Source organism: Manis javanica, chromosome X (genome assembly GCF_040802235.1).
Source record: "Manis javanica isolate MJ-LG chromosome X, MJ_LKY, whole genome shotgun sequence".
NCBI classification, from domain to species: domain Eukaryota; kingdom Metazoa; phylum Chordata; class Mammalia; order Pholidota; family Manidae; genus Manis; species Manis javanica.
Window position 1 is genome coordinate 79889811 of NC_133174.1, and position 27599 is coordinate 79917409.

The window sequence follows — 27599 nt, forward strand, 5'->3', positions numbered from 1 at the left end:
TCAAAAGTTAGGTTAATCTCTCTGGAGTTCTCACTCTATACAGTAAAAAATTGTCTTCTAGGGCTTGCTTTTAGACCAAGGATCAAATTACATTAAATTTTGTTCAGAGAGTTCTGGGTAGAAGTGTAAAAATATTTCCTCTATAACCCCACAATCTCTAAACAGTATGCTTATATTTCTATTTAAAATATAAACTGTAGGCAACATTTATTAGTGTCCTAGTAATATAGACAATGATTCATAACAATAAATATGCACTGTACCTTTTTTCCCATTATCTCAATATAATTTCATCATTATTTTAAGTTCTTCCACTGCTTTTTTTCTATAAAATATAGGCTGCGTCTCTTCATTCTGTATTCTAAAATGAGACTATTAGTGATGCTACCCTTCTCTCCAGCCATCTTCTCTTCACTTCCACTTGTCAAACTATACCTACCTTTTCTTGTGTTAGAAAGAAACAAGCCCCAAATGCAGTCATTTCTGTTAAGTCCCATCAAGACTTAATAACTGAACTAAATGCCTTTTCATCCTCTTCCATTAGTGGGATTTTAAACCAACCAGTCTGGAATTTTCTGATTAGTACTAGTGAGGCATTGTATGATAAGCCCCATGTTCTTAACCCTAAGGGAAGTGGACTTTGCCAAAACCAATCATTTTTATTTATTTATTTTGCTAATAACTTCCTTGTGCTACCCTTTTCCTATAAAAACCTCCCACTTTTGTATAACTACTTGTACCATCTCCCTACTTGCTTGATGGGATGCTATTTGATTCATGAATCATTGAGTAAAGCCAATTAGATCTTCAAATTCATTCAGTTGAATTTATGTTTTTTAACACTTATGAACTGTTAATGTTGAGAGCACTTCTTTCTGCACCTATTTTTGTTTCAATATTTTCCTGACTGAAATTAAAAGTTAATGACCAAGAAAATTACATTTTTTCAATGTTTGTGTAAATATTCCTTACTGTAGAATTATATTTCCTTTGCTGAATGGTATGAAAACTCTCCTAAAGCACTGGATAGGAGCAATAGAGTTCTGTGTCCTTCATACCAGGTGCTGCCATCAGCCCTTGTCTTCTAGTAGATGAGCATGGTAGTCTTCCCATTTTGCCTCTGGTTGCTCCAAGTGGGGTGGAGGGTGAAGGGAAATTGATTTAAGAATGTGAATGAATCCATTGTTCTGTCAACTAAATGTGGCAAACTTCGTAGGCATGAACAGGAAAATTCTGCAGGTTTATTGGCTAAGATTTTGGTCATGGTTATGAGTCAGAACAACCAGAAATTTAATGAGGCAATCATGAAAATGAGAGAGACATAAAAAGCTGATATAAGGTCTCCACATAGCCCAAGCTGTTATCAGAAAATGTGTGGATGGGTAGGGAAAATGAGAGCCTAAGAAAAATTAAGACCTATGAGAAGATTTCTGGTTTCAGCCAAGATGAATTAGCCCTATTTCTTCCAGGTCCTCATCTTACAACAAAAAATATTGGATGTAACAACAAACAAGCATATGAAGACTCTGAAATATAAAAAGAAGGCAGACTATCTATGGGCCTGGAAATGAGGTAGTTATTTCCCAGTTTTCTTTATTGCAACCTATATATAGGACAGGGAGTTGCAGAAGACTCCATCTTGACATTGCCAATAGCCAAAGATCATAAAAATACAAGGAAAAGCTATTCCTCCCAAGTTAAAGTACCAGGAAAAGGGCGACCTTACAACAGAAAACCTTTTTTTGGCAATCCAACCAAACACAAATTGAAAAACTACACCCTCACCCTGTGAATTCAGCAAGACTTAGAAGGAAGTTGATCTTCTAGCCCACTTACATCTTCCAAAAAAGCAGCCTACGACACTCTAGTTCACTGGTTCAGTGGTGTTTGTAGGGCTGAATGGGAAGCTATCTTCAATCTCCTGCTTAATTAAATAGGAGGTTCTAATTATCCTTCTAGGTGGTATGGGTGGCCAAGGTGGCGGTTGGGGTTTGTATTTCCATCCTACACATAGTAGAGGCAGGAAATGTTTGATTCCACTTCCTTGATTGTGTGAACAGGGTCTAGTGGCAGGCTGAGACTATGTCGCTACTTGGCAAGCAATGAAACTTAATGAGGTAGTATGAAGCAGGGCTACATATCAATCCACTTTAGCCTTCCCTCCCCACCCTGGTAAAGCCTGATCCATTAGGTTGCTGAGTCTCCAACCTGACAAAGCAATGAGCTTGAGTATGGATGTGTTAGTTGGGTTAGTAAGCCTTCTACTTTTCCCCTACCCCTGGTGTCAGTGAGGACAGAGAAGCTGAAAGTTCATATTTACCTGACAATGATGAAAAAAATGAGGTAGTTTGAGGCAAGGCTCGTTAGCATAGTGATTCCTCCAAATTCTAGAGTCAAGAGAGGCCAGAGTGCAGCTGAACCTCTACCTCCATCTGGTATCAATAAGCCTGAAGTAGGCAATGAAAGATGGAACTAGTTAACATTCCACACATGTCTTCACTTCATGGTGTCAGTGGGACTTTGTGTCTATCTGAACTTCTCCTCATGCAAGGTATCAATGAAGCTAAATGAGGTGATGGGAGGCTGGATTACTTTAGTAGTTAGAAGTTTGTACTGCTCTACCTGTCCCTTCCTCTCCTCTGGTACTCAGCAAGGAGCACAGCATTCACCCAAAGTCTGTGACAGAAGAGTGGTATGACTCAGCACTCTGCTCCTTCACTCCCCTGTATCAATAGTGGCCAGTGAGGATCTGGTCATACAACCCTAGTTGAAGAAGATAAGAAGTGTGTCAGTACTCCACTTCTGCTGGAAAACTACTATCAAGGGCAAGGGGGGAGATGAGCTTCCACTCCACCAGTCATCAATGGGGCACTGTGAGTCATTGGTCCACATTTGCAGGGTGGTGATAATATGGTCCTGCAGAAAGCGGAATATACACACTGACATGCCCTTAATGCTTTACCTTAACAGGAGGAATGTTGGATTAAAAAAATTCCCTTAAATAGGAGTCTCATAATATATATAAAAAGTCTAGGATAAACTGGGAAATCATTAGTCATACTGAGAAAGAGGAAAATCACAACTTGAATGAGGAAGCAGAGAGACATTTGCCATCACCAAGATGAATTAGCTGCTGGAAAGGAAAGAATTGTCAACTGATAATTCTATGTCTGGTGAAAATACACTTCAGGAATAATGAGGAAATAAATGCATTCTTAATGTAAAACTAACAGAATTTTTTGATAGCCAACTCACCCTTAAATTAGAATGGCTAAAACAGAAAGGAAATGATAATAGAGGAAGACTTGTGACTTCAAAAAGGACTGATGAAGTGGAAATGGGTATAAATAAGGGTATATATAATAAACCATTATTCTCATGAATTTCTTAATATTGTATTTCATTATTGAAGCAGAAACCATATTAGATGTGTGGTTCACTGTATGTAGAGAAAATAATTAAGACAATTCTATTTTAAAAGTAGTGAATATAAAGAGACTTAAATGGAAGTGAGGTTTCTACCCTTCACTAGAACTGGCAACATGTTGATACCAGTAGACAATAATAAGTTTTACATGTAAATTTTAATAAACAGAGCATCCTCAAAGAGAATAATGAAAACAAAGTGATATACTCAAAATACACAAATTTAAAAATCTCAAATAATAAAAAATAGACAATATGAATAATCCTAAAACTATTATAAGATAATGAATTTGTAATTAAAACTTGAAAAAGAAATCTCTTGGTGATTTAACCAGAAAATTCTATCAAAAATTTTTTAAAGAATCTTGTCCATATAATAGAAGAGGAGGGAAAATTTCTAAAATAATTTTATTAGGCCAACATTAAACCAATACTGACACTATCAAGGACTTAAGGAAACTTAAACTAGACAAGGACTTAAGGAAAATCAAAACAAAACACAAATAAACAAAAACCCCTCAAGATCAATGTTTCACATGAATGTAGATGTAAAACACTTCAGCAAATGAGTGAAAATTGAATCCAAGATTGTATAATGAGAATTATACACCATGACCAAATGGGATTTATTCCAGATGTACACGGCTGGCTCTACATTGAAGTTAATCCATATAATCCATTATATATTGATAAGCTAAAAAAGAAAAATCATATGATCATATCAATTGACATAGAAATAGAATTTGGCATAATTTCATTCATTACAGAAACCCTCAGCAACAAAGAAATAGAGGGGAACTTCTTTGACTTGAAAGTATTTACACTAAAACTTCAGCTAACACTATATTTAAAACAAAAACTCAGTATTTTCCTTTAAGAACAAGAAAAAGGCAAGTGTGTCTGTTTTTACTGCTCCTATAGTACTGTATAGGCTAGACACTGCAATACAGAATAAAATAAACATAAACAGCATAGATTGGAAAGGAAGGAAAGAACTTCCTTTCTGCAGACACATGAATGTGAACCAGAAAATTTCAAGTAAGCTGTATGAAATTCTTCTAAAGGTAGCTCAGCAAGTTTGTAGGATACAATATCAACATAAAAATCAGTCACATTTCCATCTACTAAAAACAAACATGTGGCAACCAAAATTTATCAATAATCCAAAGAAAATGAAATATTTAAGTATAAACCTAAGAAAATTTACATAGAACCTGTCTCCCCAAAATTACAAAATGTTGATGAAAGAAACAAAAAAAGATCTAAATAAATAGAGAGGCATACCATGTTCATGAATTAGAAGTTTCAAATAATAAATATTTCAATTATCCTCAAGTTTACCCATACATATAATGCAATTCCTATCCAAATCCAGCAAGATTTTAGTAAACATAAATAATGTAGTTCTAAAACTCATATGGAAAGATACAGGCTAAAAATAGCCAAAAGTATCTTGATAAAGAATAATAAAGTGGGAGAAATCACTCTAGTGTTAAAGATTAGTATATAGCTACAGTAAATAAGTGTGTCATTTTCAGAGGCATACATATATAGTTTAATGGAACAGAACGCAAAACACAGTAGAGTGACACAAACATACCCACCCGTTTTGGGCAGAGATATACAATCTAATCAATGACAGGAGGATAGCCTTTACAACAAAAGGTACTACAGCAATTGTGCATCCACAGACAAAATGACGAACCTCATTCAGTACCTCAGACTCATTCAGATTTTAACTCAAAATTTATCATAGACTTATGTATGAAATATAAAATTACAAAAATTTAGAATAAAAACCTAGACAATCTTTGGGATCTAGGACAAATGATTCCTGAATCCCTAGGTCTGGCCCTGAAAACACAATGTATAAAAGGTAAAATTGATAGAGTGGACCATGTTAAAAACAAAATATTTTATTTCATGATATACCCTGAGAAAAAGAAGAAAAGACCAGATAAAATTTGGGAGAAAGTATTTGAAAATCACAGAACTGAGACTAGGCATTTCCCCCATATAAATGAAAAGGTATGTTTACACAGAAGCTTGTACAGTAATATCCAAAGCAGACCAGTTAGTAGTAGTCAAAATTTTAAAATTATCCAATGTCCTTCATCAAGTAAATGATTAAAAAACCTATGCTACTATCATACTATACAACTACTTAGATGCATCTTAAGGGATTATTCTGTAGGAAAATTTAATCTAAAGACATAGGATACTCTATTAATTCTATGTATATAACAATCTTAAATTGACAAAATTATAGACAGAGAACATATCTGTTGAGAAATTAGGGATGGGTGAGGAAGTGAGATGATTTTGGTTATAAAAGGTTAGCATGAGGGAATCTTGTGATAAAGTATGACTATGGTAGCAGTCACACAAAACTGCATGTGATGAAATTTCATATAATTAATAACAGAGACAAGACACCCACATACACATGAGTATATATAAATCTAATGAAATGTGAAAAAAATTGATAGTATGCATCAGTTACAAATGCCTAGGTGTGATATTATACTAGAATTATTCAAGTTGTTATCATTGGGAGAAACTGGGTTCAGGAAACATATAACTTTGCTATATTATTTCTTTTAAGCACATGTGGATCTATAATAGACTCAGAAGTAAAATTTTTAAAAATGCAAGTGACTCAGGAAAACTAGCTCTAAATCTGAATGTGTTTCACTCTCATCCCATAGATTGATTTGTATTTGTTAATTGCCTTGTATGTATGGAATGTTTGAGTACATCTGCCAAATCACTGGTTCATCATCAAATTATGTAGACAAAGGCACGAGCCCTAGGAAACAATGTAAAAACATAAAAATATGAATTTAATAAAAAGCAGAGACATACATCAGTAGACACAGAACAGGGAGACAAATTCTCTAGTATAAGTTCTAGAAAATAAACAAAATAAAACAAAAATATAACTCACAGTTGCTTCACTGTATCATATAAAATGTCCAGGTTTTAGGAAAAATTATATGACATGATAAGAAACAGGATAGTATACACAAGAAAAGAAGCAATCAATAAAGACTGATTCTAGTGGGTCCAGATATAAGATTTAGTGGTAAAGTCTTTAAGGTATCTATGAAGAATATTTTCCAAGAGTTAATTCAAAGAATTAAAGATCCATATTGAAATTTTAGAGCTTAATGGGAAAATAACTGACAAAAAAATTTCACTAAATGGTCTCATCAACAAACAACAATTATACTTGAACATAAATTGAGGGAAATTTATAATCCAAAAATACATAGAAAAACATTGAAGAAAAATTAAGAGACCCATGTGAGTACATTAGGTGTAACAATATACACATAATGAAAATTCAAAGCCATATTTTTTAGAAAAGAAAGACATAAACATATACATATTCAAAGAAATAATGGCAGAACCTACCCAAATTTTGAGAAAAACATTTATTCTATCCACAAGGAGCTCAGTAAACCTGAAGAGAAAACAAAGATAACCACATTAATATATCATAGTCAAATTATTGAAAGCGAAAGAGAAAGAAACAACCTTGGAAGCAGAAAGAGTGAAGTGTCTCATGGGGGTGGGGTGGGGGAAGTAACAATATGATTAATGGTTGACTTCTCATAAGAAACAACAGTGTTCAGAAGACAATATTAAGAATAAAAACTCTCAGTTAAGATTCCTATATCCAGCTGAACTACCATTCAAAACTGAAGGTAAAGTACATACATTCCCAGATATTGTCATCCAGAAATTGAAAGAATTATTCCTGGTTACAATACCTGTCCTGTAAGAAATTTTGAAGAAATTTCTTTAAGATGAAAGGAAATGCTACCAGAATTAAGTAACTTCAATCTACAGAAAGGAATGAAGAACACTATAAATTATAAATGGGTGGGTGAGTGTAAAATACGTGTACACACATATATGCTTGTGTATATATACATATTATGTATATGAATATATGCACATATTGTGTGTATATATATATATATATATATATATATATATATATAGTGTATGTAGTGATTCCAAAATCATTCACTAAAAATATAACTAAAAACAAAGAGCAAAAAATATGAAAAAAGAAGACAGATATTAAAATGGTAAACTAAAATGTTGGTTTACCACAACAGTAGGCAATGAATTAGGGACATAGTACTAAAAAGAGGAGATATATTGAAAACAAATAATGAAATGTTAAACTTAAATCCAATCATATCATAATTATACTTCAGAAAAAGGGCAAACATTGTCAAAATGAATAAAATGAATTAAAAAGCAAGTTCAAGTATATAGTATCCACAAGACACACATTTTAGATTTGAAAACAAAAAAAGTAGCTGAAAATAAAGGGATGGAAAAAAGTTATACCATGGTAAGAGTAAATGTAAGGGAGCTGGAGTGGCTATATTAATAGTCAAAATAGAGCTTAAATCAATGAATATCACTAAATTCAAGACACATTACACAATGATAAATGGGTCAGCACATCAGAAAGATGTAACAATTTTATTTGTGCATAAAAATAACAACAGATCCTCAAACATGAAGCAAATACAGAATTGTAATAATAAATACACAATTCTATAATTATACTTTGGTATTTCAATATCCCCTCTCAATAATAGACAGAACACCTAAAGAGAAAACCGGTAAAGGTATGAAATAATTGAAAAAGAACTATCAGTGAACTTAAAATAATTTTTAATGACAATGAACAGAAATAAATAATACAGAAAATCAATAAGAGCAAAAACTGTTCTTTGAAAAATCAAGAAAAATGATAAGACTTTAGCTAGATTGAAAAAAATACAACTTAGTAAAATGAGGAAGGGAAGCATGGGTGTCACTACAATACCCTGCAGAAATACAAGATGATAAGAGAAGTTTTCATCAAAAAACAAAACAAAATAGATAAAATAGATGAGTTGCTCGAAATAAATTACTAAAATTTACTCAAGAATAAATAGAAAATCTGAAGGGACTTAAATCAATAGAAAATCTTAAGGGACCTACATCAATAAAGAATTTGAGATAGCAATTGCAAACCTTTCCATACAGAAAGGCCTGAGGCTAGATAGTTTCATTATGTATCAAACACATAAGGAAGGAATAAAAATGCAGCTTTTTCATAAATGAGTACAAGAGGGGTCATTCACCCCCTCAATTTTATGGCCTGAAATATCCTGATACTAAAGACAGACAAAGACATAAGAAAATACACAAGTGAACTAAAAAGCAACATCTCCCATCAATACACAAAAAAATCCTTAACAAAATATTAGAAGAACAAGTCCAGCAGGATATAAATAGAATAATAAATCATGACTATAAAAGTAATTTTTATCCTAGGAATGCATTCACTGTTGGTTTAAAATCCAAAAAAAATTATTATATCATATTTTTAGAATAATGGACAAAAACATATGCCATCTCAACTGATATAGAAAAATAGTTGATAAAAATCTGATAATCAACTATGATAAAAAAATGCACATTAGAAATAGAAGAGAATTTCCTAAATTCTGTAAGAGATATCTATGGGAAAAAAAGTAACAAACTAAAGTTAGCATTATAATGAATGATAAAAAGCTAAATGCTTTCTACCTAAGATCAAGAACAAGGCAAGGGTGTTTACACTTACTATTTCAATTTAACAGTATACTAGAACTATGGAAAATAAACTGAAGCAAAAAAAATAAGGAAGATGAGAAATAAAATGTCTTTATCCATAGATGACACTACTAGAACTATACAAATACAAGAACAATAAAGAAAAATCAATTGTATTTCTGTACATGAGAAAAAAGGAATCTGAAAACGAAATTAAGAAAACAATGCCATTCACAATAGCAAAGAATATAATACTTACAAACTAACTCAAGGAATGTAAGAAAATAAACAAGCCACTGCTAAGAAAAATTGAGGAAGACATAAGTAAAAGATGAGAGATACCATGCTCATGGACTGGAAATGTCAATTTTGATAACAAAGCAACTTTCCACAAATTGATTTGTGGACTGAAAGCAATTACTATCAAAATACCAGTAGGCTATACATTATTTGGGTCAAATGATTTTTTACAAAGAGGCCAAAGTAATTCAGTGAAGAAAGTAGTTTTTTCCAAAAATGGAACTGGAACAATTGGGTATTATATGAAACACAGATAATGAAACACTTATGTCATACCATATAAAACAAAATTAACTTAAATTAGATTCTAGTCCTAAATATAAGCAGCAAAACTAAGACATCTAGTAGAAATGAACATATCAAAGTAATATTAGTGATCTTTGGGTAAGCAAAAGATTCTTAAATTTGATTCCAAAAAGCATAAACCATAGAAGAGAAAATACGTTAAACAGGACTTCATCAAAATTACAAACTCTTACTTTTCAGAAGACTTCATATAAAAATGAAGACAAATTAAAGACTGGAAAAAATATTTGCATATCATTTATCATGTGATAAAAGACTTATATAAATATAAAGAATTTTTCAAAAAAGCCAGGCGCTCCTCTCTCTGAGGTAGCCTGCACTTTCTAAGTGCGTAACCTTTTAATCTTAAACTTTCTCTTTCCAACCTTTCAGGGCGCCTCTCCTTGCTGAGGCTGCCTGTTGCACTTCTCTCTTTAAGTAACTAAATAAAACTTTCACTCTGTTTCAAAAAAAAAAAGCCTAACAACTCACAAATCAGAAGCAAAAAAATTATTTTTTTAAAAGGCAAAATATTTAATTAGACACACCACCAAAGAAGATACAAAAATGGCTAATAAATGCATGAAAATATATTAAGGAAATGCAAATTAAAAATATGACACCACTATAGATGCACTTAAATGGCTGTGATCATTAAGGACTGATGACAGTAAGTGTTAGTAAAAATAAGAAACTGGAAGTCTCACACAATACCTGTGGAAATGTTAAAGGATATAATCACTTGGAAAAAATACGGCAGTTTTTTAAAAAGTAAAACATTCACCTGCCATACAATGCAACAATTCCATTTCTTCATATTTACCCCAGAGAAATGAAAACATTAGCACAAAAAAATGAACATGGATAACGTTAGAAGCATTATTTAGAAACAAGCTAATGATATTTGCAATAATATGAACTTCATAAACATTATATTAAGTGTTAGAAGAAGACATAAAAGCATTTATTTTACATAAAATTTCTTGAAAAGTCGAAACTATAGAAATTGAAAGCAGATCAATGATCGCCAGGTGTGGGTTGATAGCAAAAGGGAATGAGGGAATCACTGGTTCACAGATGTATTATTCTAAAACTGAATTGTGGTGATTGATAAACAAATGCATGTATTTATCAAAACTAATTTAACGGTATACTTATAATGATACACGTTTTATTATATGAAATTATACCTCAATAGAGCTGTTAAAATTGTTTCGCAGTTCCAATTGCTGTTCTTTGAAATGTACGTTATTTTTCATGAACTGACATTTGAAATAGCAATATTAACTTTTTGTATCTAAGAAATAGCATGGTAAATCTATTTATTCAATTTTATTTTGTATTCTTAAATAGGACATTATATTTTATATACCTGGGTCCTTTGCCTTTTATGTTTAATTTGTTCTTAAGTATTTTTGCAGGTTATTTTTTCTTGCCATTGCAAATTCTTTTAAGTTTTCTATGTGATTATTTCTAATATAGTATAAAATTTCAAATTTATACATTTTATTTTTTGCATCAAGTTAATTAGTAAATTAACCACTTATTAATTTGTTAATTTTTTTCTCTTGGATACCATATGTATGTAACTGTGTTATCAGCCAATATGATTTTATCCTCAATTCCAAAATTATATTAGTTGTATTTTATTGCATTCACCTAAACTTCCATGACAGTCTTGAATGTTAATGCAGATACTGAGAATTTGTGCCCAGATCTTGATATTGTCAAGGAGTTTAACACCCCATAATTTAAGATAGTATTTCTTAATGATTTAGGGTAAACAAAATTTATCATAGTCAAATAGTTCCATTTATCACTATTTTACTTACTGCCTTTTATTATGAACACTGCTTAATTTTTATCAAATGATTTTAGCATATATTTGTATGATCAAGTTCATTCTTCAATTTGTCATTTTTATTATGTGAATAAATTTCTTAAAATTGAACCACTTGTTTATTTCTGCAATTAACCCTTCTTATATTTAGTGGTGGACTCCATTTGCTAATAATTTTATATTCATGTGAAAGAGTGAGATGGTTCCATAGTTTTTCTTTTGTCCTCTATTCAGAAAATTATAGTGAAACAATTAAGGTCACTCCAAAAAATCAACTGGGGAGTTTTCTGTATTTTTTAAATATTCAGGGATATTTTAAGTAACATTGGAATTATCTTTTCTGTGATACTATAAAAAACTGAAATATTTAGAAATAACCTAAAGGTCAAAATATTATATAGCCAGATAATTATAGAAAAGATGAACATTACATGCCCAAAATATTTAAAGATTTTGGTAATTGTTCACCCTTTACATTTTGTTAGAATCAGGATTGAAGTTATAAATAAAATATGGTATCAATCAAATTTAAAAGTACACTAATCATAATAGCATATAAAGATATGTATTTGTAAACTTGTTAGCAGGTCTTAATAGGCACTAATAAAATGTGAACATATACTACACATTAATGCATATGTCTCATTTTAAATAAAATGATATTCTCAGATAAATTTACTACACAATTATTTTACAAAAAATTATGCATGCATTTAATAAGTTCAAAATTGATGGCATGTGTTTAGTTATATATTTTAAATATTTTACTTTTTTAAAGTAAATGCACAACAAACTACATAATTCTTCTAAACCAATGATCTTCTATAGGACAAAAAGAGCTGAACAAATAAAGGGATGTTTCAATTATTCATGAACTTGTCCAACAAATATTTATTTAGTGAAAAACATATTCTAATCACTAGTATAGGTGCTGAGGATATACTAGTAAACAGAATAGAAACAACAATATCAACCAAAAACTTTTGCCATTTGGGGATTTAAAGTAGAGAAGACAGAAAATGATCACAATAATTAAGTAAAACATGTAAGTCAAAGTGTTAAGGGGAATAATGAAAAAAAGGAATGAGGATATACGTATGCGTGTGTAGTATTAGCAGGAATGCAATTTCAGATACCCTGATAAGGAAAGCCCTCACTGAGAAGCTAACATTTAAATCAGGACATGAATTTGAAAGAAGTTTCACTGATGTCTTAAATGTAAAGTGTTCAAAACCAAATTCATTATCTTTCCACTGAAATAATCTGAAAAGTGTCTTCTTTAACTCCTTCCTTTCACACTCAAAGAACTACAAATTACCACATTCCATCAATTCAACCTTTTAAGTACCTCCCAAATATTTTTCAATCCTGTTCATCTTCATAACTACTAGAATAGGCTAGGCCACCATATTTTCCCGCATGGATAAATTACAAACAAAACAAAACAAAGCAAAACATAGTAACTGAATTTTTTGTCTACAATGTTTAAGTTTTATTAGTATACCATTTACTTATTTCATAATTTCAAACTTACAATGTACTTTTAACAAAAACAGGAAAGTTTAGAATACATTAAAAATATAACTTCTAATAATACCACCACATTTTAAGTATGTGATAGAGAGCTGTATATAACCAAAAGTAAAAATCTCTCCCCTCCAGACACACCAATTATTTATCCTAGAGATAATGATGGTTAAATGTTCTGTATATACTTCCTGATATGTTGTTTATATAAGCATACACACCAAGTTATGCACAACATACATAAAATTTCCCCCAAATTGTCAGCAAGTTATACATATTTTTGTCATTTAATATATCATGGAGTGCTTTACAAATGGTTGTATACAGTTATGCATTGTTTTAATGGTTGTATAAGATTGTATTTTATGGATATTCCATCAATAAACAATTCCTACTGATGGACATTAGTGTCCAATATTTTGTTACTTCAACAAATATTTGTTATACAGCATTGCATAACTTTATGACTACACCCTTTCACGTTTGTGTCAGTATTTCTGGAGACCTACTTGAGAATTTCAATTCCTGGGTCAAAGATTTCTAATTTTGAAATTCATTATATATTTCCCTCCAAAATAATTGTTCCATATTATACTTAGTATAGCCCATTTCCCTGCCATATTCAAAACTTAAAGCTTTATTATTATTATTTTTTTTAGGAGAGCAAGGGTAGAGGATTTTATTTAGAAATAAAGTGAGAGGAAAGAGCCCCTGGCTAATGCCAGGAGGGGACAAGATAGTCTGGGGTGGTGTGTTGTCTAGGGGATTTATAGGCAGTTGAGGATTTTTGAGAATTGAGGGCTTAGGGTGTGGACTTGTACCACCTGCCCTGCCCTCAAGGTGGACTGGGCTATTGTCTGTTTGCTAGGGCTTTTTACAGTGAAGTCATGGGTTATGCTGAGATAACCTTGCGGAACACTCAAATATTTCAGGCCAAGTTGCTACTGGCCTTTTGACCTTTAACTGATCTCACTGAAGATGTCTATATTCTTAGTCTGGTGTCTTTTCCCTAGAGAATTAGTGTGACCTTGACTTTGCACAATGCTTAACAGTTTCAATAGGGACTTATTTGTCCATTTGTTGCATTGCTCTGACTGTAAATATTCCGCCCTGCTTTTCCCGGAGGCCCTTACCCTACTTTGACCATACACACGGTGCCTGTCTCATTCCCCACTCTACAGATAGAGACCCTAGCTGCTGCTAGGGAAAGGGGGTGATGACCGCTCTGGCTGCTTCATGCTGAGAGGGAGCCCAGTAAGGGGTGCAGTTAGGTCTCCATAAGCAGTGAGTTGAGAGGGCCTTGGAAGATGGACACTTCTATTTCAGGTTCCATTTCTATTACTATTTTCAATTTTGTGGCTTCTCTGAAGTTATCCTGGACAAGCCCCCAAAGATGATGCCGGGGTTCTTATTCACAAAGTCAAAGAATGAACTTCACAAACACCCAAGGTAGGAAAGCCAGGAAGAAGCTTTTATTTAGAAATAAAGTGAGGGAAAAGGGCTCCTGGCTCACTCCAGGAGGGGACAAAAGAGCCCTTAAAACTTTATTTTTAATTTCAGTCAACTTGAGATATAAGAAATCTTATTGTTTATATAATTATTTCATTAATGAATTTAAGCAACCTTTATATATTTTCATTTTTGATTATTATGTAAATTTACTAAACTATTTATACTCAATTGGCTATTTGTATTTTTTCTTTTTTTTGTAGGAAAATTTTAATATAGATATAAAACTTTGTCAGGTTGCAAATATTAGTCCCTATGTGTGTCTTTCTACTGCTTTTTTCCCTAGTGTTTTTCTCTCAGTGATTTCTGGATTTTGTATCATGCTTTGAAAAGCATTAGCCACTCCAAGTCACAATATTTGTATTCATTTGCTGTTACTTATGTGTGATTAGAAACACGAATGTCATATACTGGATTAAAGATTTAAAGCAAAAGACATAGTTATATGATTAACTTTATTTCTCAGTGATCTCCCTTCAGTTAGTAGACAATATTGAGTCCACAGAGAGGATTTCTTTCTGTGCATGTGGGTCTCACTGCATCTTCAGGTACTATTGGGATTGATGCTCTGTACATTTTCCCTTCATATTTCACTCTATCTATTGGATTCTGCCCAAAGGTAGTTTCTTCAAAAATGGGAACATCCAGAGATTTATCACTAGGGCAAAAGTTCCATGAACTATAACATCCTAATGTATATTGTCAGAAAAAAAAGAAAATTTAAGAATATTGATTTAGCAGAAATAATGAAATAGGTTGATTAGCCTTGCCTTAAGAACAATGGCAATGGTAAATACTATGCAAAGTGCCTATATTACTTAAATAGGTTCAATAAGGATGTGTCTTACTATCAGAAAGTAATTGAATAAGTCAAACTGTTATTATGACCTTGTAAAAGTAATATAAAATATATATTTTAACTAGATAGTATAAGTCCACAATTAAAGAATGGGGAATACACTTTTCATGTGGCAATAATGGCTATTGGGTCCTCCCAGAAAATGGGCATGTGTTTCTTTATGGTTAAGGAATCAGTTTTACATTTGGAAAGTTTGTGACATTCTTATAGTACAGAAGCAGTGATAAACATGGGGATCTCAGAGAAGGATGCTATCTTCAGTTGTAGGTATTATAAGTGAAACCTGGTAGAGGTGAATTACATGTTGGTGAATGTGACAATAGCAATAAATATGCAGATAAATAAAAGTAAATGATAACTGTAGGGACATTGCAAAGCTTATGAGAGAAGTAAAATTTAAAGCTATAATTGGAAGTGATTACCAGAACAATATGTCAGTCATTTTTATAAACCCACAGTTCTTATTACACCAATGTAAATAAAATGGTCAAATAAAAAGAAAGACTGAATTATTTATATTAAATCAGAAAATCATTAAACAGCTTAATAAACACAAATCTGTATCTTAGGAGTTGAAATTGGACTCCAAGGAGAATGTCATAAGTATACTGCTTCTGTTATGACTAATCACATCCTATTTTGAATTTTCTCAAACACACAAACACACACACATAGATACACACACTTTGCATCTTGAAAGAAACCAAAATTAATAGGGTTACTTGGTCTGGGTTGGATGCCCAAAGTAAGCAAACCTTTGTACATTATTGCAAGACTAAATTCCTTAGAAAAAAATAATTTTATCCAAAAGATTTGCAATGCTAATGAATAAAGATGGGCCAAATATTTTTCCACCAACATTTTATAATTTATGAAAGCATTCCATGTTCATTTTTATATACTCAGAGCCTCACATAGTGTCTAATACATAGGAGGTCCCCCGAAATATCTGTTGAATTAAATTTGATTAAATATAGGAAACAGGGAACAAGACAAGACTCTTCAGAGAAAGAGGTGATGAGTGCAAACAGGACTAGTGAAGGATTTGAAGTTTTATGGTAGAATTTGAACAGATGGAGGGCACTGAGAAAGAAACTAATGTGGTGAACAGCAGGAGTAAAGACAAAGAAAAGGAGTTATTTTACCAAGAAGTAGCTATGTCACCATAGGCAAATTATTCAATTTTTCTGCATTTTTGTCAAGCAGAACACTGTGCACCAGTTATCAATCCCAAGGGAGCAGAACACTGTGCACCAGTTACCAATATGAGGGGAAGACTTTAAGCACTTATGTGCATTGCACCTTGGTATCAGAATTGCCAGGGAAAGGCAATATAGTCCAGCACTGAATGGAATAATGTTTTACTTACATACAGAAGAAACAGAGCAATATCAGTTTGAGTAGTGGGCTTTGGTCCCCCATCCAATGTGTGTTTCTATCTCAGCATCCAATGCAGGGCCATTTGCCTACATGCAACCCCTTTTCCAGCCAGGATGGGAAGATCCAGTCTCTTACCCATGGAGGACAAATGAAGCAGCTGGGTTGGCCAGGTGCCATATGAGACACAAATTTAAGCAGAAATAAAAGAGAACACATTGGTCTTGCAACAGGGAAAGATATTCCCACAAAAAGTGATAAACCCACTGAAGGCTGTGTGTGTGGGCTCTTTATCTCTTGGGAAGGAGGTATTACAGGCCTAAGGCCTGATCTTCTGTGGCCAGGGAGGGGTCAAAAGACTGTGTGCAGGAGACTGCATTTCCCAACAATGTTCCTCTCTGTATAACCCCCAAAAATAATGCTACATATTACTGCCATTATTTATAATATGTAATTGCATATATAAATAGCATATATTTAAATTGTTCAAAATTATCAACAAAATAAATATGAATATTTTTATTATCATTTAATGAGTATTTTATCATAGAAAATTATATTAATGCTCTACTGTTGTATAGCAAATTACCCCAAAACCTAGTGGCATAAAAGAGCAATACTTATTATTTTCACAGCTTCTGTGGGTCAGGAATCCAGTTGTAGCTCAACTAGTATCAACCAAATGTCAGCCTCCTTCACAAAACTGCAGTGAAGGTGCCAGCCAAAGCTGTAGTCTCATAAGAAAGTTCAATGGAAAGAAACCACTGCCAACTTCACTCACATGATTATTGGCAGGATTCAGTTCCTTGAGAGTTATTAGACTGAGAAACTCATTTCCTGGCCAGGTGGCCTTCTCTGTTAGGCAAAGCATGTGAGAATAGCCAGAGAATGAGAATACCAGCAAGAAAATTATAGTCATTTATAACCTTATCTTGGAATTATCTCATTACTTTTGCTTGTTCCATTCATGAAATGCAAATCAGTACATCTAGTCCACATACAAGGGGAGAGAATTACACAAGGGCATGAATAACAGGAGGTAAGGATCATTGGGTGCCAATTTAGAGGGGTGCACTTTTTTAAAAATAAAATGAGTGTATGGCTTTATGCTCACATGTGCATTAATATGTGGAAGAACATATCTTGTAAGTTCTTCGACCCTTAGGGCAATGATTTTTTTCCAGCGTTGCCCACATATACATAAGTTAAAATACTAGGAACTGGGTGGCATTATAAGGAAAAACATTTTCAATTAAATAATGGAAATACTAGATTAACCAAAGTTAAATCTTTCATTTGTGGGATTTCTCAAAAATTTGAACATGCTAGTAACATTTGATCAAGTGACTAGTGTTATATGAAAATCACATTGGAGAAACTTCTCTATATTATGGTGCCTACTCTGGTGAGATTAAAGGGTGGATTCAAATGGGAAAAATATGAGGGTCAGGTTATGGCTTAGAAGTATTTTGGATGTATAGTGTTGAGTGTTTAAACTCTTTGAGACAATGAAAATAGATATGGTGATAAGCTATAAAAAATCCTTTGACTCTTCTGGTCTTGGTTTTTCACCTTTCCCACAAGATACTTAAGTCTTTTGAACCCAAATGTAAGATTTATTAAAAATACTACCTTTAAGCAATGCTAACACTGTTTTGATGTGTTTGCTTAAGCTAAAATAGTGTCCAGATGTCATTTGAACTATGGTACCAGCTTTTCCACTGCAGTTATCAGAGTCAGGACAATATTCACAATTACATTTATCCTATGACTACTCACGTGAAACTCCAGAGCATTTCAATGAACATACACACAAAAACCTAAACATATGTGGAACTCCTCCATGATGAAGAATGGGTCTGTCCATATTGGTTATTTTACTATTCCCAGAACTAGAATAAATGTAAAACAAAACAACAATGCATGAAAAGTCTGAACTGGGAAAGACAAACAAAATGGGCTTTTAATTTTCTAAGGATTTTCTGGGTCATTTAATTATTCTTTCTATGAATGTTCTTGCATTTAAGCATAAAGGCTGAAGGAATTGATCCTCAAATATCACTCACAGCTACTACTTCTCAGGTAATATAGGGGATGTGGTGAGGGCCATTTTGAGTTCATTGGCAATGATTGTTCTTGAATAAAACCTGAAACTAAAACTGCTTTCTCTCTTTTCTCTTTTTTATTGTAGTAACAACATTTAACATAAGATCCACCCTCTTAACTTTTTGAGTGCAATACAGAATTGTTAAAGGCACAATGTTGTGCAACAGATGTCTAGAATTTATTCATCTTGCATAACTGAAACTTTATACCTGTTGAACAACTCCTAATTTCCCCCTCCCCACAGTCTGTGGAAACCACTGTTTTCCTTTCTGCTTCTGAGTTTGACTATTTTAGATACTTCATATAAGTGGAGTCATACAGTATATGTTCATCTACTAGTGGCCTACTTCACTTAGCAGTGTGCTCAAAGTTCATTCATGCCATCACATATGACAAGATTTCCTTCATTTCTAATGCTGAATAATATTCAATCATACATATAGTCATATAGTCATACATTTATCGATGTTTGATTCATCTGACAATGAACATAAGGTTGTTTCCTCAACTTGGCTGTTTTACACAATACAGCAGTGAACATGGGAGTGAAGATATCTCTTTGAGATCTTGATTTTGATTCTTTGGATAAATACGCAGAGGTGGGATTGCTGGATCATATAGTAGTTCTATTTTTAAATAATTGAGTAACCTCCACTCTGTTGTCCATAGTGTCTGTGCCAATACACTTTCCCCAAAACAGTGTCCAAGAGTTCATTTTTCTCTACATTCTCAGAAAACACATGATAAGTATATATATATATTTTTAATAATGGCCATTCAAAAAGATGTGAGGTGATATTTTATGGTGGTTTTGACTTGCATTTTCCTGATGACTAGTGATGAGCATTTTTTCATACCTTTGGCCATTTTTATATCTTCTTTGAATAAATGTCTACTCAGTTCCTTTGCCCATTTTTAATCAGCTTATTTTGTTTGTTTTTGTTTTGATTTTGCTATTGAGTAGTAGGAGACATATATTAAGGTATTAATCCATTACCAGATACATGGTTTGCAAATATTTTCTCCAATTCTGTAAGTTCCCTTTTCTCTCTCTTGTTTACTTTGAGGTGCAGAAATTTTAAGTTTGAGGCAGTCCCATTTGTTAATTTTTGCTTTTTTGTTGTTCATGTTTTTGGTGTCATCCAAGAAATCATTGCCAAGGCAAATGTCAAAAAGACTTTCCCCTACATTTTCTTCTGGGATTTTTTACAGTTTCAGGTCTTATGTTTAAGTTTTTAATCCATTCATAGTTGAATTTTTATTATGGTTTAAGAAAAGGGTGCAATTCCATTCTTTTACATATGGATATCTGTTGCTCTTCAGCAACAAGAAGGCGGGGGGACAAGCAGGACCAGCCTGTTATCCCTGGGGCTGAGTGAGAGGGCAAGTGTCAGCGGCTTGGACACCCTCCCCTGAGATCCAGGGAAAAACAAAACCACACCAAGCCGGGAGATGTGTCAGCCTCAAGGGCGCAGCAAAACTCAGCTTTATTCCATCAGAAGCTTAGTTATATAGGGGAAGACAAGGAAGTAACAGAAACCAATGGAAATTGATTATCTCATCTGTCACTAGGGTCTTTAGGCAGGTTTCGGGTTAGGTGGGGAGGCGGAGTTAGGGCCAAGAGCGCACGCGTGGGAAGCTAGTTAGGCCACGAATGCAGAAGTAATGAGGGAGGATGGAAACCTCCAGTCGGTGGCCATCACAGGCCTAAAAGAGGCAAAAGGTCCCAACAATTCCCCCTTTTAGTTTTATAAATGCTCTGGGATGTCCCAGCAGGCAAGACCCCTGTCTTAGTTTGTCCCCCTCTGGGGATCTTACCCATCACTGGGTACCTTGCAGCTCTTCGGTTGTCCCAAGCTTAATCATCCTCCGTGGCCTGTTTTAGGTAGTCTCCACCTTGGAGATCTTACCCATCATGGGCACACAGGGAGATAGTTAGGGGGAATTAACGGACACAGCCTCATCATTAGGTTCACAGCAATCGTAGGGGTCACTGGCTTCCTTGGCAACTCTCTGATAATGTACCTGCACGTACATCAACTGAATTGATTCAATTCTTTTTTGGACAAACTGGATAATCTTGTTAATAATGCAGGGCCCAAAAGTGAAAAGTAGGAGCAAAAGAAGGATAGGACCAAGGAAGGGCAGAATATAGGGCAACCAGCCATGTAACTCAGGCCAAAGAAAATTGGCTTGTAATTCTTTTTGGCGTCTCTCGAGGTCTTCTTGAAGTTGCTTGACCTTATTTTGGACTATGCCGGAGCGGTTCGCATAAAAGCAGCACTCTTCCTATAAAAAGAGACATAAAAGAGACATAAGCCTCCCTTTTCAGAGATCAAGCCCCCTATGGTTCTGTAGGACTACTGTCGCGAGGGAATCCAATTGTGTTTGGAGGTCAAGAATTGTGCTGGCTACAGCTTGTATGTCATCGATCATCTGTTGAGAAAGAGCTTTATAATAATGCAATCCTGCTGCCTCAGTGGCAGCTCCAGTGGCCACCTCAAGGCCTATAAGCAGGGGAATAACTTCGATGGCCCTTTTTGATCTACCTCCAATGTGGTCTAAAGCAGGAATAGGGAGGCTCTGATTATTAGGGACCACTCCAATGTCAGGGAAAATTACAACTGGAGCACAAAGCCCCTTCCAGTCTGTCGGGAGAAAGCCAAACGTGTCTTCCCACAAATGAAGACTGTTCCATTAGGGGGACAGAGAAAGGTATTGTTCACAGTAATATTTTGTTGGAAAAAAGAATAGTGGATTCGACCTACATCTATCCTACTAGTATTATCAGTACAGGGGTCAGCTTTGAAGCATGGGCCTTTAGGGGAAAGAGGGTCTAGATAGACTCTAGAACTTGGGGATAACAGCTGGCACTGGGGCTCGGTTTGTGATAGGTTAACAAGAAGAGCATTGGCTTGTAATGGTCCCGGCCTCAAGCACAGCCAGCAATCCTTAGCTAAATCAGGATTGGTTCTATTGAGTAAGGTAAAGGCAGCCTGTATGGTTGATTGTGTCTCAGGATCAAGAAGCAATTCTCCTCTGATCTCCGGGAAGCTAAGAGGGTGGTAAATCGGGGGATTTTGGTCTTCAATCAGCCTGTCTACCAGTTTTTTAATTTTGTGCTGTCGAGCCTGATCTTGGACTCCACCCCCATCAGTGATGCCTATAGGGGCATATGTATTCCAACAGACTTGCTGTCCCCTATTCTTTCAACAGTCAGCATTATCAGCCTTGCCTTTTGTCAGAATCGCATACCAGTATGTTTTGTTATGGTGAGTGCAGGGGATAACCTCCTGATAGCATTGAGCATGAACGGAGGCAAGAAAAGTGGTGCAAGGACACTCAGAGGGGGATTTCCCTTGGGCAAGTGAAGATATTTTGGGGCCTGGCCAACAATGGTGAGAGAGAACTCTCCCAGGGCATCCATTTTCTGTCCCTTGCATAAGTGTAACTGCCCATTGCCCATTAGGGCAGGTTTTGGTAGAAGTATAACAGTGTGTGGGGGGAGGGGCCTTGGAGTGAGCACAGGCTGTGCAGGGGTCTCCAATGGTTTTTTGTAGTATGGCTCTTGCTTGACCAGGATCTCCAAATCCTGTCCTACCTAATGGGAGATTTATTGCCATTAACAGGAAGTCCAGCATCATTGGGTTCATTGCAGACCCTGAAAGAGAAAAAGAAGAGAGATATCCTCAGGAGGTGGGGGCCTTCTGGGTCATCATTGACATCAGTGAACTCCCCCTCCTTAGGGGGTTAATACTTGAGATCCCTTGCGGGGACCCAGATCAACCTTTTTTCATTGGTCGGAAAGACACAGCTGAATCTCCTTCCAGCTGCAATGAGGCAGTCTGGGCCCCTCCATTCTCCAGTAAGGGGGTCCTTCCATCGTGCTCTAATCGTCCGATAAGGAACGGTTGTTGTCTAGTGCTTTTGGAAGGGCGAGAAGTATTCGCCTTTGGCAAAATTTATAATATTTAGAGTAAATAATGCCATCTTTAGTTGATCATGGGAGGGGAGTGTTCCCCCTTTCTGTTTTATTATTTGACATTTGAGGGTATGATTGTGTTTTTCCACGAATGCTTGTCCTTTAGGATTGTGAGGTATTCCAGTGGTATGGGAAATTTGCCATTTGCTCAAGAATTCAGTGAAAGATTTATTAATAAAGCAGGGACCATTATCGGTTTTGATTTGATCTGGCAGGCCAAGAATGGCGAAGCACTGGAGAAAATGGCTATGGCATGTTTAGATTTTTCTCCCATATGGGCTGTAGCCCAACAAGCATGGGAGAAGGTATCAACTGTTAGAAATATGTATTTAAGCTTCCCAAAAGGGGCAAAATGTGTGACATCAGTCTGCCAAAAGTTATTGGGCCTCAGGCCTCGAGGGTTCACTGTGCCCTTTTGAAGTGGAGGAACTTGTAGAAAAGGCTGGCATGACTTACATGTCCTAATGATCTTTTTTAAGTCTCTGACGGGGACCTGAGGGAACCGATTGTGTTGTTCCCTCCAATTAGCATGTGTAAGTTGATGAAAAGGGGTGGCCTCCTGTACTGTGTAGGCTGAAGCTAGTCAGTCGGCAAGAGCATTGACTCTCGACAAAAAGCTTGGCAAATCTTGATGTCCCCTTAGATGTTGTACAAAAAGGGGAACTAGTCTCTGTTTTAACAAATTGCGGGCTTGAATCACCAAAGGAATGATGGGATTATCTTCAAGTCTGATGTGTGCACCCACAAGGTTGGGCAGTAGATTAACAACGTAAAGGCTATCTGAAAACAGATTAAGAGGGCTTTGGATCTCAGACAGAGCTAAAACAACAGCATAAAGCTCTTTAAACTGGGTGGAGCCCTGTACCTCATGAAAGAGGGTTATGGCTGGAGGACACTCACTTGTGCCTGGGGGAACATTACCATAGAGGCTCCCCGTTTACCCCCGTCAGTAAAAACAGAGGAGAAAGAGGAGTCTACCTCAGTGAGGAACATTTTTGGTGGCTGCCACACCAACTGGCTAAAAGAACTCATCCACTTATAGGGACCATAGTGACAGTCCACTATCCCTGGAAAGCTTTCCATGGCCATTGCCAATCTGGAATTATTTCTCTGTAGCCACGAGAAATCATTGACCCAAAAAGGGACAATAAAAGAGTGGGGTTCACACCCAAAAAGACAAACAGAAAGATCTTGTCCCTTGACAATGCGGTCGGCCATTTGATACACTATAGGGTACACTCGAGGTGCCCCTCCCACAGATAGATGTATCCAATGTACCGGATCCCCCTTCTGAGCCAAAAGGGCAGTGAGGAGGGTCTCTCCTGCCATAATATAGAGGACCAGTGGCAAGTTTGGATCATATCTTTTTAAGGCAGCATTATCAATGGCATGTTGAACTTTTGTTAATGTAGCTCTATGTATAGGGTTTAAAGTCACTGTTGAAGCTAGATCAAGGCCTTTTAATAGGTTGAAAAGAGGGATAAGATCAGCTGTGGTTATAGGAATCCAGGGCCTCATCCAACTGATTTCTCCCAGCAATTTCTGGAGCTGTGGTAGTGTATACATAACTGGGGCTTAACAGGGGAGACAACATCTAATGTTAAAGTAGTCCCCAAAATTTTAAAAGGGGCTATCTGTTGAACTTTATCTGGGGCAATTTGAAAGTTGTAGTTTTTGAGCAGGGAAAGCACCTTTTAAAGAGGTCATCTAATTTGGGGGAACAAGTGGCCCCCAAGATAATATCATCCATACATATGTAAAAGAGTATGTCAGATTCCTCTCAGCTTGTTGCTGGCATTCCTCTTTATACAAAACATACCACTTAATATAAAGGGGGCCAGGGAGAACCGCCCAGGCAAGAGCCTTCCAATCTGCGGTGGTACATGGATGGTGAGCAAGTCCCTGGAGGATGGCCTCAGTCCAAGGAGCATTGGGACCATCCTCAAGAATGGCCTTCTTTAATTCCTTAAAGTCACCTGGCTCCCAAGGGTACCAGGGGGCAGGGCAGTTACCTCCGGGATTAACATTGACCGGAAATAGCTGACATGGCCCTGGGTTAGGTTGTGGGTGGAACAATAGATTCTCTTGGGGTTGGCAGCCAATAGGAGAGCATGAGTCCTTATATGGGAGAGGAGCTGAAACCCCTGTTCGTTGGTATGGAGGAGGGGGCGCTGAGGATGATTTGGAAGGGTTAGAAGAGGAACTAGTACCAGGAAGTGGTGGGTACAAAGGAACCATGGATTTGGGAGGCCAGGGGCGGCATCAAAAGGGTCGAGGGCACCATTGCCAAGATTCTCATCCAGCTCTTTATGGCTTTCTTGTCCTGCCGGCGTGGACTCAGCCTGTGGAAGGGGATCAGAATCTCCCCAGGAAGGGGCTCCCAACCCAGTGGCTTCCCTGTCTATTAAGTTCTTGGCAGCTGGCTTCAATGGCCGAGGAGGGAAGCAACTCTTAAGGGCTGCTAAAGTGGGGAAGGTCCCCAGAGGGGGGATATCACCCCAATTAACTTGGGCTTTGCATATGAGTTGCTCCACCCTGTCCCAAGTTTCCCAGTCAAACAAATTACTTGCAGGCAGCCATGTGGCGACCTTAACTAAGGTCTCCTAGGTTTTGATAGCTTGGCTGTCAGAGAGCTCTAGGCCTCTACTTCAGAGGAGGACCCTAAGGGATTCAAGAGAGGGATCAGGCTTGGAAGAAAAATGTCCCATATTTCATGGGATTACACTTACCCGTAGTCCAATTAGCTCATCAACGAAGTTCCTCGTTCCTCACACGGGGCACCAGTTGTTGCTCTTCAGCAACAAGAAGGTGGGGGGACAAGCAGGACCATCCTGTTATCCCTGGGGCTGAGTGAGAGGGCAAGTGTCGGCGGCTTGGACACCCTTCCCTGAGATCCGGGGAAAAACAAAATCACACCAAGCCGGGAGATGTGTCAGCCTCAAGGGCACAGCAAAACTCAGCTTTATTGCATCAGAAGCTTAGTTATATAGGGGAAGATAAGGAAGTAGCAGAAACCAATGGGAATTGATTATCTCATCTGTCACTAGGGTCTTAGGCAGGTTTTAGGTTAGGTGGGGAGGCGGAGTTAGGGCTAAGAGCACACGCACGGGAACTCAGTTGGGCCATGAATGCAGAAGTAATGAGGGAGGGTGGAAACCTCCAGCCTGCGGCCGCCTCATAGTCACAAGCCCAAAAGAGGCAAAAGGTCCCAACAGATGTCCAGTTTTCCCCACATAATTTGTTAAACAGAATATCCATTCCTCATTGTGTATTCATGGCACTCTTGTCAGAGATCAAGGATCTCTGGATGCATGGGTCTACTTCTGGGCTCTATATTCCATTCTGCATATCTATATGTCTTTGTTTATGCCAAAACCATACTGTCTTAGTTACAGTACTTGTGTAATAAATTTGAAATCAGGAAGTATGATGCCTCCAGCTTTGCTTTTTCTTTCAATATAGATTTGACTATTTAGGATTGTTCTTTGTTATTCCATATGAATTTTAAGATTATTTTTTCTATTTCTCAAAAAAAAAGAAATTGAGTTTTTTGTAGGGATTATATTGAATCTGTATATTGCTTTGGATATTATGGACATTTTAATAATGTTAAGTCTTCCAATACATGAACACAGGATATCTTCCCATTTATTTATGACTTCTTCAATTTCTTTCATCAATGTTTTAAAGTTTTCAGTGTTCAAGCTGTTTAGCTCCTTAGTTAAGTGGATTTTCCTGTGTATTTTATCATTTTTGATGTAATTACAAGTGAGATTATTTACTTCCTTTTTGAATGGATCTCTAGTTAGTGCATAGAATCACAACTGATTTCTAAAAGTTGATTTTTATCTTGCAAGTTTACTGAATTCATTTATTAGTTCTCTGTGTGTGTGTGTGTAGTCATCAAGGATTTCCACATATAAATGAATGTCATCAGCAGACAGAGATACTTTTACTTCTTTTCCAGTTTGGATGCTTTTTCTTTCTTTCTCTTGCCTTACTGCTCTATGACTTACTTTACTATGTTGTATAGAAGTAATGAAAATGGGCAGTTTTTACTTATTCCAGATCTCAGAGGAAAACCTTTCAATTTTTCACCATTATGCATGTTAGTTGGGGGTTTGTCATAGACCATTATTATACTGAGGTAATTTATATTCCTAGTTTTTTGAGAGCTTTTATCATGAAAATGGGGTTGAATTTTGTCAAATTATTTTTCTACTTGTATTGAGATGATCTTGTGCCTTTTGTCTTTTAATTCTGTTAATGAGGTGTATCACATTAATCGACTTTGGTATATTGAAGCATTCTTGCATCCCAGGGATAAATGCCACTTGATCATGGTGTATGATGCTTTTAACATAGTGTTGAATTATGTTTGCTAGTATTTTGTTGAGGATTTGTGTATCTATGTTCATAAGGGATATTGACTGTACTTAATTTTCTTGTAGTATCTTTGTCTGACTTTATTATCAGGGTAATGCTGGCCTGATAAAATGAGTTTGGAAGTGTTCTCTTATAGTCAGTATTTTGGGAGAGTTTGAAAAGGATTGACATTAATTCTTCCTTAAATCTTTGGTAGAATTCTCCAGTGTTGACATTTAGTCTCAGGCTTTTCATTGTTGGGAAGTTTTGATTATGCCTCCCATCTCCTTTCTAGTGATAGGACCGTTCATTTTCTATTTCATCATGATTATGTCTGGGTAGTTCATACATTTTTAGGAATGTATCCATTTGTTTTAGGTTACCCAGTTGTTAGCATATAATTGTTCACAGTA

The 27599-nt window shown here is 35.7% G+C and overlaps 1 long non-coding RNA gene across 1 annotated transcript; it reads right to left on the bottom strand.

Annotated features, from left to right (window-relative positions):
• Positions 1-20298: 20298 nt before the first annotated feature.
• LOC140847336 (uncharacterized) lies at positions 20299-25761 on the bottom strand. Its single transcript, XR_012127329.1, has 3 exons — positions 25551-25761; positions 22441-22500; positions 20299-21128 (listed from the first exon to the last, which is right to left on the bottom strand). It is a non-coding gene; the product is annotated as an uncharacterized lncRNA (long non-coding RNA).
• Positions 25762-27599: the final 1838 nt, after the last annotated feature.